Here is a 17,246-nt window from a genome sequence, read left to right as displayed (position 1 = left end):
GCAGGTTGTATTTGCAGTCTGTTACGACAAACGCTGTTTATATATTCAGAAATCGTTGTTATAATACAGAAACCGTTATTTTAATGCAGAAATAGTTATTTAAATGTAGAAACTACTATTATTCAGAAACCGTTGTTTTAGTGTAAATATATTTGAAATTAGTTCATTAGCTATATATTAACTTCCAAAACATATGTTTGTAACAAGATTCGATGGCTCAGTCGGTATCGTATTGGACTGTGACGCTCGCGGTCCAGGATCGAATCCCCATGGCTGACAACTGGTCGGTGGTGTACGCATAATTGCGATTTTTATAATAATTGGGGAACCGCAAAACCCCCGCTCAGCAAAACTCAACCACCATATCGACCGGTGGTTTGATACATATTTTCGTATCACCCACGGGATTGATTATTGTGGGTGGCTTTTTGCTGAGCATATATGTTTGTACTGTCCTTCATTCATTGTATATATTCATTTCATAATATATGTTTGTAATGTCCTTCATTCGTAATCTGAGCTCGCTAATACACTCGATAGGGGCTCGTCATTCATAATCTGAGCTCGCTAACACACTCGATAGGGGCTCTTCATTCACTTTATATGTTGTGCCGTCCTTGAAACATCCCGACGAACTCGCTAAACACTCGAGAGGGGTTCTATAGGGATAATTTTTTATATTTTAAATATTTATATATTATATAATGAACCATGAAAATATCAAAGACATCATTTCTGCTATTAAAAAACTAGAAGAAAATGGAATTAATATATCTGATGAACTAAATCCTGAAAAAATAATATCTGATTTTGAAACATTAGAAGAACTTAAAAATGAAAATAAGTATGTTCTATCATCTCAATATAAGTTCATAAAGCGGATTCAGGCAGCTATGTTTCAGTCACTAGCTACGGTGAACGATGATCAAGTAAATTAATTTATTCCTCTTTCTGTCGCAGTAGAAAAGGTCAGATCGGGGTTATCGTACAGCGAGTACGAAACGAGAAAAACAATCATTACCTGCATAAGATACTTAAGAAAAATTATGTCAACAAGTAACGACCAAAGCAACCCTGTCTGAATTATTATATATTTATTCTGAAATATTTTATTTTTTCTGAGATTATATTTATTTTGAAATATCTTATTTTTTCTGAGATTATATTTATTCTGAAATATTATATTTATTCTGAGATTATATTTATTCTGAAATATTATATTTATTCTGAAATATTTTATTTTTTCTGAAATATTTTATTTTTTCTGAAATATTTTATTTATTCTGAAATATTATATTTATTCTGAGATTATATTTATTCTGAAATATTTTATTTTTTCTGAAATATTTTATTTTTTCTGAAATATTTTATTTATTCTGAAATATTATATTTATTCTGAAATATTTTTTCCCTGAAATATTTTATTTTTTTCTGAAATTGATGGGCTAGTTGGTACTCAGAATCATGCAAATCAATCAATTTTGTAATTTTGATGGGCTAGTTGGTACTCAGATTTATTATTTATTTTATTTATTCTGAATATTTTATTTTATTTTCTGAATTGCCTATTAGATCGTCGGGTACAGTTGCCTGGTTCTCTAATTGATTTTAATTGAATAATATACTAAAACCAGTAAAAACCAGTACAAATTACAAAAAATCAGTAAGATTAGCTCAAACATCAGTAAAATTAGCTCAAATATCAGTAAAATTAGCTCAAAAAATATGTAATTTTTTACTGATTTACTGGTTTTTACTGATTTTGATATTTTATTCAATTAAAATCAATTAGAAAATCAGGCAACTTTCTGATTTGTATTTGGTTGAAAAAGACCTTCTATGATCGCCTGATGATTCAAAAACAGGTTTATGATTCTATTATGAAAATATTCAATAGTATCAGCTATATGATTTAAAATTTCTACTCGTTTAATAATTTCTTCTCGCGTAGATGTCAAATCGGACAAATATTCCCGAAAACTATCACGTAAATTAACTAGTTGTACTTCGTGATCTGAATTTATGATACTAATGACATTACTGATATTTATATCGTAAAATGAATTATACAGGTTATTACCGCATCAGCGTTGTGTAAGAGCCAGTAGTACTCACCAGTTCGCTCGACACGAAATTGATCCCGTTTATCCCATTTTTCTATGTTCCACCAGAAACTTGTATAATTCATTTTAATATTATGATGAAAACTTTTCGATGATGTAAAATCAGCCCGAGCTGGTTCTGGTGGTCCTTCATACACCGGGGGAACATCAGGCCAACCTAGTACGGATCTAATCGTGGATTGATAAATTTCAACGACATAATCAGGAGAATGTATCTCAACCGTCGAGGACAGCGTCGGCTCATGAACATTAATGGATATTTTTGCTTCTTTTCCGGTTATTGATTTTATTCTATGTTGAAATTCCTCATTGATTTGTTCGATCTCATAACTACCAGTGGGTATTCCAACATCTATCCAGTCAGGAATACCATCTGGTTTGTTCTTGTTAGCAAATACAAGTAAATTATTTGCTGGTGTACCATTAAATGATTTTGATCTGATATTTGGCCAGCTGTAATATACCCGTAATTGCGCTAGTGCTATTTCTTTTACTGGAATTGCAGTAGGAAAGTTAATTCTGAATTCAGGATTAGATGAACTTACCGAGATCATCGTTATCTTTGATGGAGTTGTATTAGTCAAGATCTGCTGGAGTAATTCTGTCATTATTAATATTTGTATCTTTAATACCGATACCTTCGTCATATATTTTAGTCATCATTTAAAACTCGAAATCAGATATAATTCCATCACTGAGACTCGCTGATAACAACGAGGATAACTTCGAGTATGCTACCGTCGTTGTGTGTAATTTTATTATGTAATCGGATAATTTTTCATTCGTGCAGGGACTTATTTTTTTTGCAATGATATTAAGCACACCTGCAATCGTTGTTGCTGATGAAATACAAATAGTTACAGCTACTGGTGCCATCATTGTCACCGCTGATAATATAACACCAGTTCCAGCAACAACAGCGGATACTGAATAAACAATCACATCAACGATAACTAATCGTCATCGATATTTTTTTACTTTTACTGTATATTGTTCGACTCGATCTTTCAATGCTGCCTGCCATTCACGCGCTTGATTGTACCTGTATTGTGCACCATCCATATATTTTTTATGCAGTAAATAATTGAGGTGTTTCAGCTACAAATTCCAAACACCACCAGTAAGATGTTGCAGTTAATTTCTTATCAGCTGCTTCCAAAATAAATATTTCTTCGGTTCAGCTATTTAATATAACAGATACAACCCCGGAAAACCTATCAGTTGAATGACGCCATGGAAACGTTGTAAATATTTCAAATTTTGCAGCACTAAACACAGACAGCCTGTACACGCCAGTGACTGTTGCGGTATATTTGATAGTTTTATTTTGCTGCGACCATGTTACAAATCCCGATGATACTGTGTATACTATATTTGTGATATGTCCGGGAGTTATTCCGGCTGGAATTTTAATCAGACTGGTTTTGTTAACGATATCAGGAATCCCCGCTACGATGTTTTGCTGTGTTTGTTCGATCGTGTCAGTGTTGGTCTTAATATCAGAAAGTTTCATGCCGATGACGGGAGGAGTTCCAATGAACTCATCTACAGATTCATCGGTTTTTTGAAAGTTTCTTCGAAGTCTTGCAAAAGCGCTTACGTGAACATCATACTCGGCCCGCAGCGTGGATAATTTTCCATCTACGATGTCAACGTACATTTTTGTTGCTGCGTCTTCGTCGGATGTTGGATCTCTTAAAACTACTATTTTATTTCCGTTCATGCTGAGTTCACCCGTCATTGTGTCGCCGGTGTTTTTCACGCGATTAGCAACACTTTTTGTAATTTCATCTCTGATGGCTATAAACGATGGCTTGAATCCTTGATTTTGCCGCTGTCAGTAAACACAGGAATATTATCCGTAACTGCACCGAGTACTCGTCGAACTATATCATTCCATCTGATGTTGCTCGTTTTTAGTTTTCCGTATCGATCCTGAAAAATAACAACATCATCTGGGTCAACTCCAGCCAGGTTCATGATATCAGCGAGTTCATCTTTAGTTGCGTACATCGACAGATCAACGTCGGAATTTATTTTCTTGCTGGTAGAAGAAGATCTACCGTAAATATCAACCATTATAATAAGATCTGCTGTTTAAAACGAATCGGTTATTTGTATAATCATGCACGACTTTATGTGGCGGTTTGGATGATTTTGATATAGCGTTAAGTACATTAATTACTTCACGGCCACATATTGGCGGATCTGTCATTGTTTGTGTGGGTAGCGTTGAATACCAAACTTTGGAACCAGAGGTTCCTGCGTGAAGTGGTGCAACATACTTGATAAATTCAACAGGTGGAGCTAACCCGTATGAATCAAAATAAACAATTCCAAGTGGATCAACCGCTTATGACACCCAACGAGTACCGGGTCCTGAATTCGAGTCTAGATTAATACTACCTGTTTCGAGTTTGTTTGGTTGTTTTGGTAATTGATAATCGCATAAAAACACCTCTAAATTTTTTTATTTTTAATTTTTTAGCAACATTAAGTAAATCAAAATTTTTTTCTAAATGAATCTCGCACGGGAGGAAATTTTTCAATTGCTTCTAGTCTCTCTCGTTCTATTCTTGCAGTATGAGATTCTGGATGTACCATTATTTTTAATATAACAATTTTTTAATTAATAGCAGCAGAGAGGGCTCGTCTACAATTCTATTTGAGACAAACAATAATCGTAGACGTGGTGTTGACCTCTATGAAGGGTCACTATTTTTTTGTCTAAAAACAAGGGGTGACCATTCCTTATAGTGGTCTGATCGCCCTCTCTGCAGCTCACACATCCATCCATCCATCCACCCATCCATCCATACATACATAAATGCACACATACATAAATGCATCCATCCATGCATGCATACATACATACATACATACATACATACATACATACACACACCCACACACACTCACACATCCATGCATGCATGCATGCATGCATCCATCCATCCATTCATCCAGATATACATAAATGCATATTTACATAAATGCATACATGCATAAATGCATACATCCATCCATCCATCCATCCATCTATCCATCCATGCATGCATGCATGCATGCATCCATACGTACATACATACATACATACATACATACAGACACACACACACATACACACGCACAAACATACATACATACATACATACATACATACATACATACAGACATACATACATACATACACACGCACGCACGCACGCACACACACATACATACATACATACATACATACATACATACATACATACATACACTATTAATTACAATATATTAAAAACATTTACATCATACCTAGAAACAATGGAGCTTTATATAGACTATGGTGGTGGATAAAGCCAGCTTAAATAATAGCGTACAATACTCCCTTGGTACTGAGATGTGTGCGTCTGCTCTTGTCGTCTCTAAAATATACTTTTTTAAAGCCAAAAAGACATTTCGTACACACAATTGAGTAACATTAAATTTCATCAGACACTCGAATTCTTTTAGATTTGCCGAACGTGTATTATCCCATCATTCTGACCGTAGTAACGTATCCCAGCATGTTGGGGAAATCAATACAAACAGGATTTAAACTACTAATGAGCAAAAGAATTTTGGAATGATCAGCCCACATAAATAACTGATATTACATGTATAGTTTGATGCCGATTCTCAGAAGCATACTGTATGTTTTTGAAGATTTTTTTAATTTTTTAATTATCATAATATAATGGTTGTCACTCACTCCAAGTTCATACACTATGCACATCACACTATTGGTCAACCGATTAAATTCTCCCAAAGACGATATCACGTGATGTCACCGCTGTTATTAGTCTCGCGGCTGCTCAAAATCAATGGCATAATATAAAAAGACGGTTTTGGATGCGCTGCCATTTGTGAGGAAGCTTTTGTGAAGAGCTGAATAGAGCGGCAGTGAACAAAAAAGGTAAGAACGTAGAATATCTCACTATTTTGAATTGTGTCTTTCAGACTTAGCATGTGATGAAATAGTACACTTTTCCTCTGCCATTTCCCCACCCCATTGTATATATTTTGACATATTTGTTGGAGTGTGTGAAGCAATGAGCAAGATGTTTTCTGTACTCTTGGGTATCCCAATTTTGGCTAACAAGTAATGCCCATTAAAAAAGAAAACATGTTTTGATTTTTAGCTAGAACGGAAGATTAAGAATGACTGTCAGAATAAAAAAGGAATTGCTTGCTTGTCCTTTTTAAAGGAATTTTAAACCCTGTACACACAATATCAAGTTTAATAAGAAGAAGCACAAGAAGTTGTAAAGTGAATCATGTTGTACTAGTAAACGTACTAGTAACAATACTACATAGTTAATTCCCAAAGATATGCATTAACAATACCCTATTTCCCACCACTGATTTTGTGATCTCTAAAACATGATGTAGCAACAATACTACATAGCTCTCCACCAAACCCATGTAGTAACAATACCCTATTTCTAGGCATTGATTTGTTTTCTTCAAAATCTGATGTAGTAACAATACTACATAGCCTTCCACCAAACCCATGTAGTAACAATACCCTATTTCTAGGCATTGATTTGTTTTCTTCAAATTCTGATGTAGTGACAATACTACATGGCTCTCCACCAAACCCATGTAGTAACAATACCCTATTTCTAGGTATTGATTTTGTGACTCCAAAGCCTGATGTAGTAACAATACTACATAGCTCTCCACCATACCCATGTAGTAACAATACCCTATTTCTAGTGCACTGGTTTTGCGATTTCCAAACCTGATGTAGTAACAATACTACATAGCCTTCCACCAAACCCATGTAGTAACAATACCCTATTTCTAGGGCACTGGTTTTATGATTTCCAAGCCTGATGCAGTAACAATGCTACTCAGCAATCCACCAAATCCATGTAGTAATGTTACCCTATTTTTAGGCACTGATTTTGTGATCTCTAAAACCTGACGTAGCAACAATACAAGATAGCTCTCCACCAGACCCATAGTAATAATACCCTATTTCTAGGCACTGATTTGTTTTCTTCAAAATCTGATGTAGTAACAATACTACATAGCCTTCCACCAAACCCATGTAATAACAGTACCCTATTTCTAGGCACTGATTTCGTGATCCCAAGCCTGATGTAGTAACAATACTACATAGCTCTCCACCAAACCCATCTAGTAATATTACCCTATTTACATGTGACATTTAAAGCAGAGTCTGTGATCTCCAAAATATGATGTAGTAACATGCTACATTGTCAGTCACCAAATTTGTGTAGTAAGATTACTTTATTTCTAGGTCACATTGTAAAACTAATTGTCTTTATTTCCAAAACTTGATGTAGAGATAATACTACATTGTTAATTTAGTTGTATTACCCTATTTCCATTTAACAGTGTAACATTAACTTATTTGATTTGCAAAACCTGGTGTAGTAAAAATACTACATCCTTAATTCCAAAGCACAAATAGCAACATTACCCTATTTGCATTGTAACAGTATACCATTCATTTGGTTGTTTAAAATATCTGATGTAAGATTACTAGATCTATGCCTCACACTGCCTCCAGAATATAAAAAAAAATTATGTGTTGTTATTCCTATATGACTTGAACTTTGTGTTTAATATTAGTTGTAAATGCTTATTATATTATTATATTACTCTACTGATTATCAAATGTACTACCCTCCCAAGTGGAGACTGCCCATGGTAGTAATAATAGAATCCATCATATGCCTATGTGTAAATTATGAAAATTCCATCCTTGGCTCAGAATTTAAAGTGGTACACAAGGTTGTGCTGAGTGTTTGATGCAGATCTGTAATCCCAAGGGGAAAATTTCTATCCCAGATCAAAGCACAACGATTATTATTTTCTGACACATTTTAATCAAAATGGGAGTCCATGTCAAAAAGGCATACTGTTAATATTGCAGCAACTTTGAAACTTTCATTACCTAATGATAGAGCTTAAAAAGTTAGATTTACACTGAACTATTCAGTGGAAACGTTCAGTGATGTTCCTTTTAGCTTTCAAAGAACACAAACACAGTAGTTAAATGATACACATATGAAGAGGTCACAAAAATAAGTCCACTTTTATTGATAAGATTAATCAAGATGGACAAAAATAATGACATAGTTCTCATTCAACTTTAAGATACAATTGATTTACCCTTCAGAAAAGATACAATAAGATTGTATATTTTATAAACAAAACAACAATTACAACAGCAGCTTTTTCAGCTTAAAATGCTTGTTTTGACTACTGGGAAAATATGTTCAGGTGATGATACAAAGTGAAGACATATTTGATATTTTGTGTGCTCCCAGTAAATGTTGTTGTTGTTGTTGTTGTTGTTGTAGGGTTTAACGCCATTTTTCAGCACACGATAGGCTATACATGGCGTCCAGTATTAATGGTGGAGGAAGAACCCGGGAAATCCACGGAAAGAACCACCAACCCTCGAGAAGCTACTGGCAAGCTTTCTCACATACCCACATTGGCCGCCCAGTAAATGTGTATATGAATGTGATAATATCACTATATTGCCAAACATACCATATACCTAATTAAATTTAAGGTGATTCCTGAATACATTTACATATCATTTGATATTTGCTTATACCAAGAGGTGCTAATGTTAAATGTGACTAGTTATAGATTTTATTTTGAAATAATATCTGGATACAAAGAAAGATGTCACCCCTACATCAAGTTTGTCATCCTGAAGATCATGCTAAGCCTTCTTTCCTTGATCAGTGCATAGATAGATACCTGACAAGTGTGTCACTTTAAACTGAATAATGAACATTTGTTCCAGATAATAAGGGCTGTTCCATTAAAAAATATGTGGGACAAAGGGAAGGCACTTTTAAAGTGGGGTACTCACCCATAGATGCTATTTAGAAATTTCTTATAATTTTAATATGAACTCGTTGAAATCAAAGTACCATGGCATATATTTTTTAAAAACTGCCTTCCCTGGGTACCATGTATGTTTAAATGGAACAGCCCTAATGGTTATAATAGCGCAATCATATCTTTGTAAAGAAGCAACCAGTAACAAGTGTGCATATACTGTCTTCACAAAATAGTACAAAATACTTCCTATAGAGATTGTCATAAGTTTAATATTTTAGCATTAAAGATTGAAAAAGTTTGTAAGTTTTGCTCAAAACAGTGATGTCTTGAAAGAATCAAATCGGTCTCAAAAGGAAAATAAATCACACAGATTGTACAGCAATTTACTTTTGTCATATGATTAATGTCAATTTTGCAGTTTTGTGCCACAGTGACAAGATTGTTAGACTTATTTTAAATAATTTTTTATTCTAGTTTCCAGCCACTTCTTGTTAATATTTTTCATTGAAATTATATCTTTGGTGACATGTCCAAACAATTTACATGCTAGATAAGCTGTACATATAATATGTTTGCCTTTTTTATCTAGCTTCATTGACATTTTGCTGTATGCCAATTTCTCTTTTTGCACTTTTGCTATTGGTTCTTTACAAAATATAAAGTGTTTTCATCTGAAAAAATGGCCAGATACAAAAATTTGTGGGTGTATTCAACAAGAACTAACTCTTGGTCTGTGCTTTCTGATCCTTTTCCTTCCTGCAATCAAAGATAGAAAAAAATGAATTTGTTACTTCTAATCTAAAAACCAACTGCATAAAATCTGTGAAGATGAAATGATTAAGGATATAATCTTGAGAAACATAAACTTTAAAGCATATAAATGTTGAATTTTCGGTCACAAATGTTCTAAAGACAGAAGGCTCATAGACCCACTACATGAATGAGTAAACCTCTGTAAACTTTACATCGGCATAAAGATACATATCATGGGGATAAATGTTAGGCCTTATTGATTTGTATTGAATTGTACAATGGAATTTAATAAAGTTAGTCAGAATCATACCGAAAAATCACTAACATTTATTTGCAACATTATAAGCAAAATAATGTGTGCATTTGGAATTAAGCTAACAAAGTACACCGCTCCCTCAATAACTCATGCCCTGATAACTTGCAAACCAGCATATTATTAATTCCAATTAATTAATTTGTAACACGTGATAGGTTGTTGAAACCAGTTGGAACGATCTTTCATATGTTGGACATTTTGAAAATAAATGTTATTTAAACAGAATAATGAACAAGTTCATTAGAAAAAGCACGTTATTAAAAATTAATATCGACAAGAATGTAAAATGAGGAATTGGTCAATAAACAGCACAGTTCCATAACACTGCTTCCCCCCCAGTTTTCTTGATATCAAAGGGATTTTTTTTTCTCAATTTTTGGAGTTCCCTTGGTAACTCACATCCTGCTTAAAGTGTGGTCTATGTTTGTGGACCTCATTATGAAGTACTTTTATAATCATTTATCCAATATATATAAAATTATGTCTTTTGTTTTCTTCCTACCAGTGTCCAATATTCATAGCATATATTGAAGAGGTTCTTTTTTACTTAATTCTCCACAAATGCTTCAAATATGAATAAATATATGGTCGAAGTATTTAACATTACTGGACTTGCAACTGTGTATCTTTCATAATGACCAAATGGAGAATATCTTCCAACTCTTATTACCCAGCCTAATGATGTTATTGTCTTTTAGACTAAAGGTCTGTTTGGGTTATTATTGTGGTACTAGTCACAATACATCAAATTCGTATATAAAATACCTTGAAAGAATATTTACTGATATCTATAAGGCCATTCTTAAGCTTAAACTCAATCTGCAACTCAGTTAAAGCCAACACATTTTACATACATAACTGATATAGCTAATCACATCTACTGTATAAATTGAAAACAAAAAGTATGACTTGGAAAATCTCATATAAAATATTCATCCATCTTTAAAAGAAAGTAATTTACTAGTTTAGAATTAACCAGTTTGATGTCATTTTGTTTATGGAAATTACATTATATAAGATTAAAAAAGTCAACTGAAAATATAACTATCAAATTAAAAGAAAATATTAAATCAGTTGTCAAATATCATGACATTGAAAACATACCTTTGCATGTTGTCTGACTGCTGTTGCATATATTGGAAGTATCTTCTTTTCTGTCATCAATACATCTTTCAAAACAAAAATATTGTCTTTTATCCCCCACTTGACTTTCTGTGCCATTTGGCTCTGCTGTTTATTGGTGTGATCCCTCTCAGACTTGTATCAAAGAAGGGCCCCCCTATGTCACTTCACTAAGGATGGAGTTTCAGAAATGACCAGGCAAAATGATATCAGTTTGCCTTTTATGAGAAACCCAATTACTGGACTGGAGGACATGAAGGCTATCATATTTCAGATTATCAATGTCAGTTTGTTGGAATCCAATTGACTGTAATTGCTACAAAGAGAAACCTGTTGATATGTGATTCTGCAGCTGTTCCCTTGTAGCTGTGCAGGGTCACCTGAATGGGGAGTTTTCAGAATTAGATTTTGAAAATAAAAACATTTTAGCACAATTAAGCAAAAAACAATTGGGGAAGACAGATTATATATATATATATATATATATATATATATATATATATATATATATATATATATATAATTGACCCAATTAGATGTTCAGGACATTATAACTTCATTGTATTTTATACTTTCCACACTTTGTAACACTTTGTACTTGAACATGCTGTCTTACAACAATTCCAAGTACAAGAAATTCACATATTCTGTCTATATCATTATTGGCTATGTATGTATTTATGTAAATGTGTTGTAACTGTGCATGGGAAAGACTATATGTATGGATGTATGTATGTATGTATGTATGTATGTATGTATGTATGTATGTGTGTGTATGTGTGTGTGTGTGTGGATGAATGGATGGATGTGTGTGTGTATGTATGGATGGATGGATAGATGAATGGAAGAATGGATGGATAGATGGATGTATGTATTTGTGTATGTATGTATGGATGGATGGATGGAAGAATGGATGTATATATGTATGTATTTGTGTGTGTGTGTGTGTGTGTGTGTGTGTGTGTGTGTGTGTAATTTCACCTAGTAAAACAACCTGTGATGGCTCATTTCATAGGGAATTAGACTCATAATCCTAGCATTCAAGCTTTGACAGTCTGCTCAAGCCAGCATTGGGCTAACCGCTTTAGTGTGTCCTTGGGAAAAGTATTTGGTTATAATGGTGCTGACAAAACCAACGAAAGCAAAACACAAAAAATCCGGCTCTGTCGGTCAACAATATAATAACTAATGAAGCAGACTCCAAGAACAAATACTTAAATTAACAAGGAAAACAAAATTAACCTCTGGGTTTTTATCAACTCATTATAGTACCTACCTTGATATATAAAATCAAGTTATTGTATGCCATGCCTTGTCTTATCACTGTGAACATCATTTCATTGTCAAGATAACTTGTATATGAATTTTTCTACTTCATAATTCTTGTTCCCAATTGCATTTAGAGATTACTTTTCTAAAAGATTTGCAATGGTAGTTATATTGATTATTCTCTGGCTCATGTAAAGTTACAAATGGTTACATTGTTCAAGACCGCTCTCGTGGCCTAGTGGTTAGAGCATCTGCCTTGGATGCAGGAGGTCATGGGTTCGATCCCCGGCCAAGTCATACCAAAGACTTACAAAATTGGTACTAACAGGTGCTTCGCTTGGCACTCAGCATTAAGAGGCTAGTGTTAGGACTGGTTGACCTGGTGTCAGGATAACGTGACTGGGTGGGACATCATGCTACATGTTTGCGTCATGGTGCTGCAGTGCTAGACATCACTATAAACTGCCACACTGCAGACATCATACATCATAGCGACATGACTGAAAAATTGTTAAAGCTACGTTAAAAATTCAAATCACACACACACATAATTTGTCACACCAGCATAAGTTGTCAGCTGAGTGATATACCATACCTTATCTTCATTCTATATTCAGAGTGATGCTCTTTTCAAATGGAGAGGGTTAACATTAGAGGCAGAATGGTTCAAACACTGACTCTGTTCAACATTGACCCATGGGAATTAGTTAATGAAGATATCCTTGACACACAGGGTGTTAGGCTGAAAATTATTTCAGCTGTTAGTACAAGTATCAACCACAGTTATCTCTAATCTGTGTTACTAAATATATTTGCTGGTCCTGATTGTCCAATGATACATCAATCTCTGTTAATTATCATAGGACCTGCCTTAGTTGCATGGTTTTCAAAGCATCAGTGCTTGTAGTTCCAAGTCAGCCTTTGTTTAGAGAAGATGACAACAAAGATCTAAACATAATCAACAATTTCATGTGCATGACTCCCCTACATCTGTGTAAAAATGTACAATAAATAACAGATTGGAACTTGCTGTTTAGTAAAGGGATGCAAGTAAAAGCTATCAGAACCATATTGAATTATTTTCAAGCAAGTATGTCAGGCATAGCCACTTACATACAGAACCATATCTAGTCTAATATGATTGTCATCCAAAATGAATTTTAAGCCAAAAAACACTCAGCCCTCACAAGTTTTGTGTACCCATTCCTCTCTCTCTCTCTCTCATTGATTTATGCTCCAGTATAAACAAAATAAGTATTGTACTCAAATTTATAATGCTGTAGCTATTATTTTTTCAAACTGTATGACATTTTCTGCATCAGTGTGCTTCTAGCAAACACGCTTGCAGACAACAATATATTGCTACAATAAATGATTATGTATAGTAACAATATAGTAATTTTGATTGGTTCAGTTTATTTAATGCAATTACATGTAGCAAACAGTATCTTTTCCTCTAAACAGTGCTGATGTCATAAACTATCCTAACAAATAGGTTTAAGATTGTGTCTTGTCAGTTTTGCAAACAAATCATAGATCACTTCTCTATCCAAATGTAAAAATTATATGAAAATATATCCAAAATGGTCAGTCTCATGATAGCTTATAACTATGTTTTAAAAAAGTGTTTTTTCTGATGCATTTAAAGGTTTGAACTGAAATCTAATCTCAATTTCCTCTAATCTCTCTATCTTGAATCCAAATAACATTCAATTCTAAATGTTTTGGGTTTTGTGATGGCTATTTTATGTCATATGTATTAGTACTGTATTGATTACCTGGAATGACTGCTGATCATTCAGATATTATTGCTAATCATATAAAAAATTGGTAACAGTGAGTTACCCCTCAACCTTACTTCATAACACTAAGCATATTTAGCTAGCTGTACAAATTGTACATACAGAATGAAAATTTGCATAAAATGTCTCACTCAGTCTGGATTTCTTCAAAGGCCTGTGATGAAATGAAGCAGTCTAATTAATATATCTGCCATGGATAAAGCCAAATGCAATACATGTCCCATTGTCTGCTATTCTTAGATATAATACAGATTAATATTAATACTATCTTTGCTCATACTGTATGCAGTGGTAACATTATATCTTATGGTTTGTGTGTCTACTAGTCATTTTAAAACTAGACAGGCACAAGTTTTAAAACTTTGCAGTGATTCTGAAAATCAGGGTATCATTGTTACTTATTATTGCATGCAATGGTGGATTAAACAGTGAACTAATTCTTAGGTATGATACAGAGTAATATTAATAATATTAATAATATATTTGCTCATACTGTATGCAGTAGTATGTAGTAATATGATATCTTAAGGTTTGTGTGTCTACTAGTCATTTTAAAACTAGACATGCACAAGTGTTATAACTTTGCAGTGATTCTGAAAATCATGGTATCATTGTTACTGATTATTGAATGCAATGGTGGATAAAACGGCGAACTAATTAAAGGTATTATACATGCCTGAACTTCATGCAAACACAAGAGTATATTACTACATTTGTGTCAGCAGGAGTAACATATATGTTTCACTTGATTTTAGAAATTGAATTTGCTGTAATTCTCACCATTTTACAGTCTGTACATGTTTTGTAGATTGCAATTAACCGTTTATTGTTTTCTAATGAATTATGGACTTCCACTTAAGTAATTTACTGCAAGCTGACTGTTACTTTTAGTACAATGTGACTCACTCTTTACTGCACACTGCTCCGATGGCCTAGTGGTAAGAGCATCCGTCTTGGATGCGGGAGGTCATGGGTTAAATCCCCAGCCGAGTCAAACCAAAGACTTACAAAAATGGTTCGAACAGCTGCCTCACTTGGCTCTCAGCATTAAGACGTTAGTGATAGGACTAGTTGGCCTGGTGTCAGGATAATGTGACATGATGCCCCAGTGCTAGACATCACTATAAACTGCTACACTACAGACATCATAGCAGCATGACTGGAAAATTGTTAAAGCTACATTAAAAATCCAAATGACACACACACACACTTTAGTGCAATGTGACTTTCACTCTTTACTCCAATGTGACTGTCACTCTTTACTTCAAGGAGACTTGCTCTTTACTGCAGTTTGACCATCACTTTTTAATAAGTGTGACTGTCACTTCTGGTGCAATGTGACTGTCATTTTTACTGCAGTGTGACCCACTCTTGGTGCAGTATGACTGTCACTCTTTACAGCAATGTGATATACACCCTTGGTGCAATGTAACTGTCACTCCTAAGCTGTAATGTGACTGTAAATCTTTACTGCAATGTGACTGTCACTTTTGGTGAAATGTGTCACTCTTTACTGCAGTGTGACTCTCACTCTTGGTGAAATGTGTCACTCTTTACTGCAGTGTGACTGTCACTTTTGGTGAAATGTGTCACTCTTTACTGCAGTGTGACTGTCAATCTTGGTGAAATGTGAGTGTCACTCTTTACTGTAGTGTGACTGTCAATCTTTACTGCAATGTGACTGTCATTCTTGTTGAAATGTGACTGTCATTCTTTACTGCAATGTGACTGTCACTCTTGGTGCAATGAGACTGTCTCTTTTGGCAGATACACATACCTGGTCATACATTTACTTAAAATAGCTTATCATTTACTTATGAAAATTACAGAATTCATAGAATGTATGCTCCGTGTTGCATTCTTTAAGGTCAATAAAAATAAAAACAAAAACTGAAACAAGAACATCAGTGGCACTATTACATTCATATCTACTAAGGAATACTATCTTTATTATGCTTTAACTAGATCTGTATATATGTATGTTAACACAAAAATCATTGTGTCCATTAAGTCATTATTAGTCCTAGGTTCAACAAAATGAGACTACAGTTCAGCCAAATCTTGATAAAATATAACCATTGTGTACAATTTTCCAAGGAGAATCAATCTGGTTTGTATTTGAAACTTTCTCAAGTTTTAAACTTCCTTGCAGGTTTTATCAGGAATATATTGAGTATGTGTGTACAATGAGGAATCACTAACAAAGATAACACCCATATGTATACATTAAGTAATTTCTTGCATGTTTGCTTCAGCCATGTATACATATTTGGATAGTTTGAGTACCTTTTGTGATACTGTATTAGATTTAATTCAGTTTTCTTTGAATTAAATGTAGCCAACCAAATTTGGGACCATTCCTATATCCTTACACATTAACTGAGTTTAAGTTTCAAAACAGTGATTTCTTTTATTCAGGAAGGAGATACTTTTTCAGTTAAAATCTACTGAAATGAAATGATTAAGTTTAGTGGATTGGGCTATCTCTATACTAAATTCAAGTTTCTCCCAAGCAGCTATGTTATAATTAGGTGGTCATCATATTCATGCAGCTACTACCTTCTTCCCTGTATTATTTAGTTCTAACCATGTACATTCAAGGTCAGAAATGTCCAAGTTACACTTTAAAACAGTCTGAATGTTGTTGTTTTTTAATGCTTGCATCACACTCAAGTGTAACCTTTCCTTCCTGTATTTCATCATTTAGAATAATATGCTTAAGCCACATCTCAGCAAAAATCACTACATTAGGCAAGAAAAAGTAAATATCTGTGTTTCTGGTTGGCTGACCATCTCTGTTTTTTGTTTCTGACCCCTATTACTTTTTCCCCCTGGAGTATTTTTTTAAAATCCCATATATATATATATATATATATATATATATATATATATATATATATATATATATATATATATATATATATATATATATATATATATATATATATATAAATAGTGCAATATTAAATATACTTTTTGGGCCTCAGACATTATTGTCTA

General features: G+C 33.7%; 1 protein-coding gene across 1 annotated transcript in view; it reads left to right on the top strand.

Annotated features, from left to right (window-relative positions):
* The first annotated feature begins 5,615 nt into the window (after positions 1-5,615).
* The window catches only part of LOC149777800 (uncharacterized), a 46,073-nt gene continuing 34,442 nt past the window's right edge, over positions 5,616-17,246 (top strand). The window contains exon 1 of the mRNA XM_089938849.1: positions 5,616-6,063. The gene's annotated coding sequence lies outside the window, so the exon portion shown is untranslated. The remainder of the gene's footprint in view (positions 6,064-17,246) is intronic.

Source organism: Sinohyriopsis cumingii, chromosome 17 (assembly GCF_028554795.1).
Source record: "Sinohyriopsis cumingii isolate HCF-2022 chromosome 17, ASM2855479v2, whole genome shotgun sequence".
Taxonomy (NCBI): domain Eukaryota; kingdom Metazoa; phylum Mollusca; class Bivalvia; order Unionida; family Unionidae; genus Sinohyriopsis; species Sinohyriopsis cumingii.
Note: the sequence above shows the minus strand (reverse complement) of the source record. Positions and strands in the feature narration are given on the sequence as shown.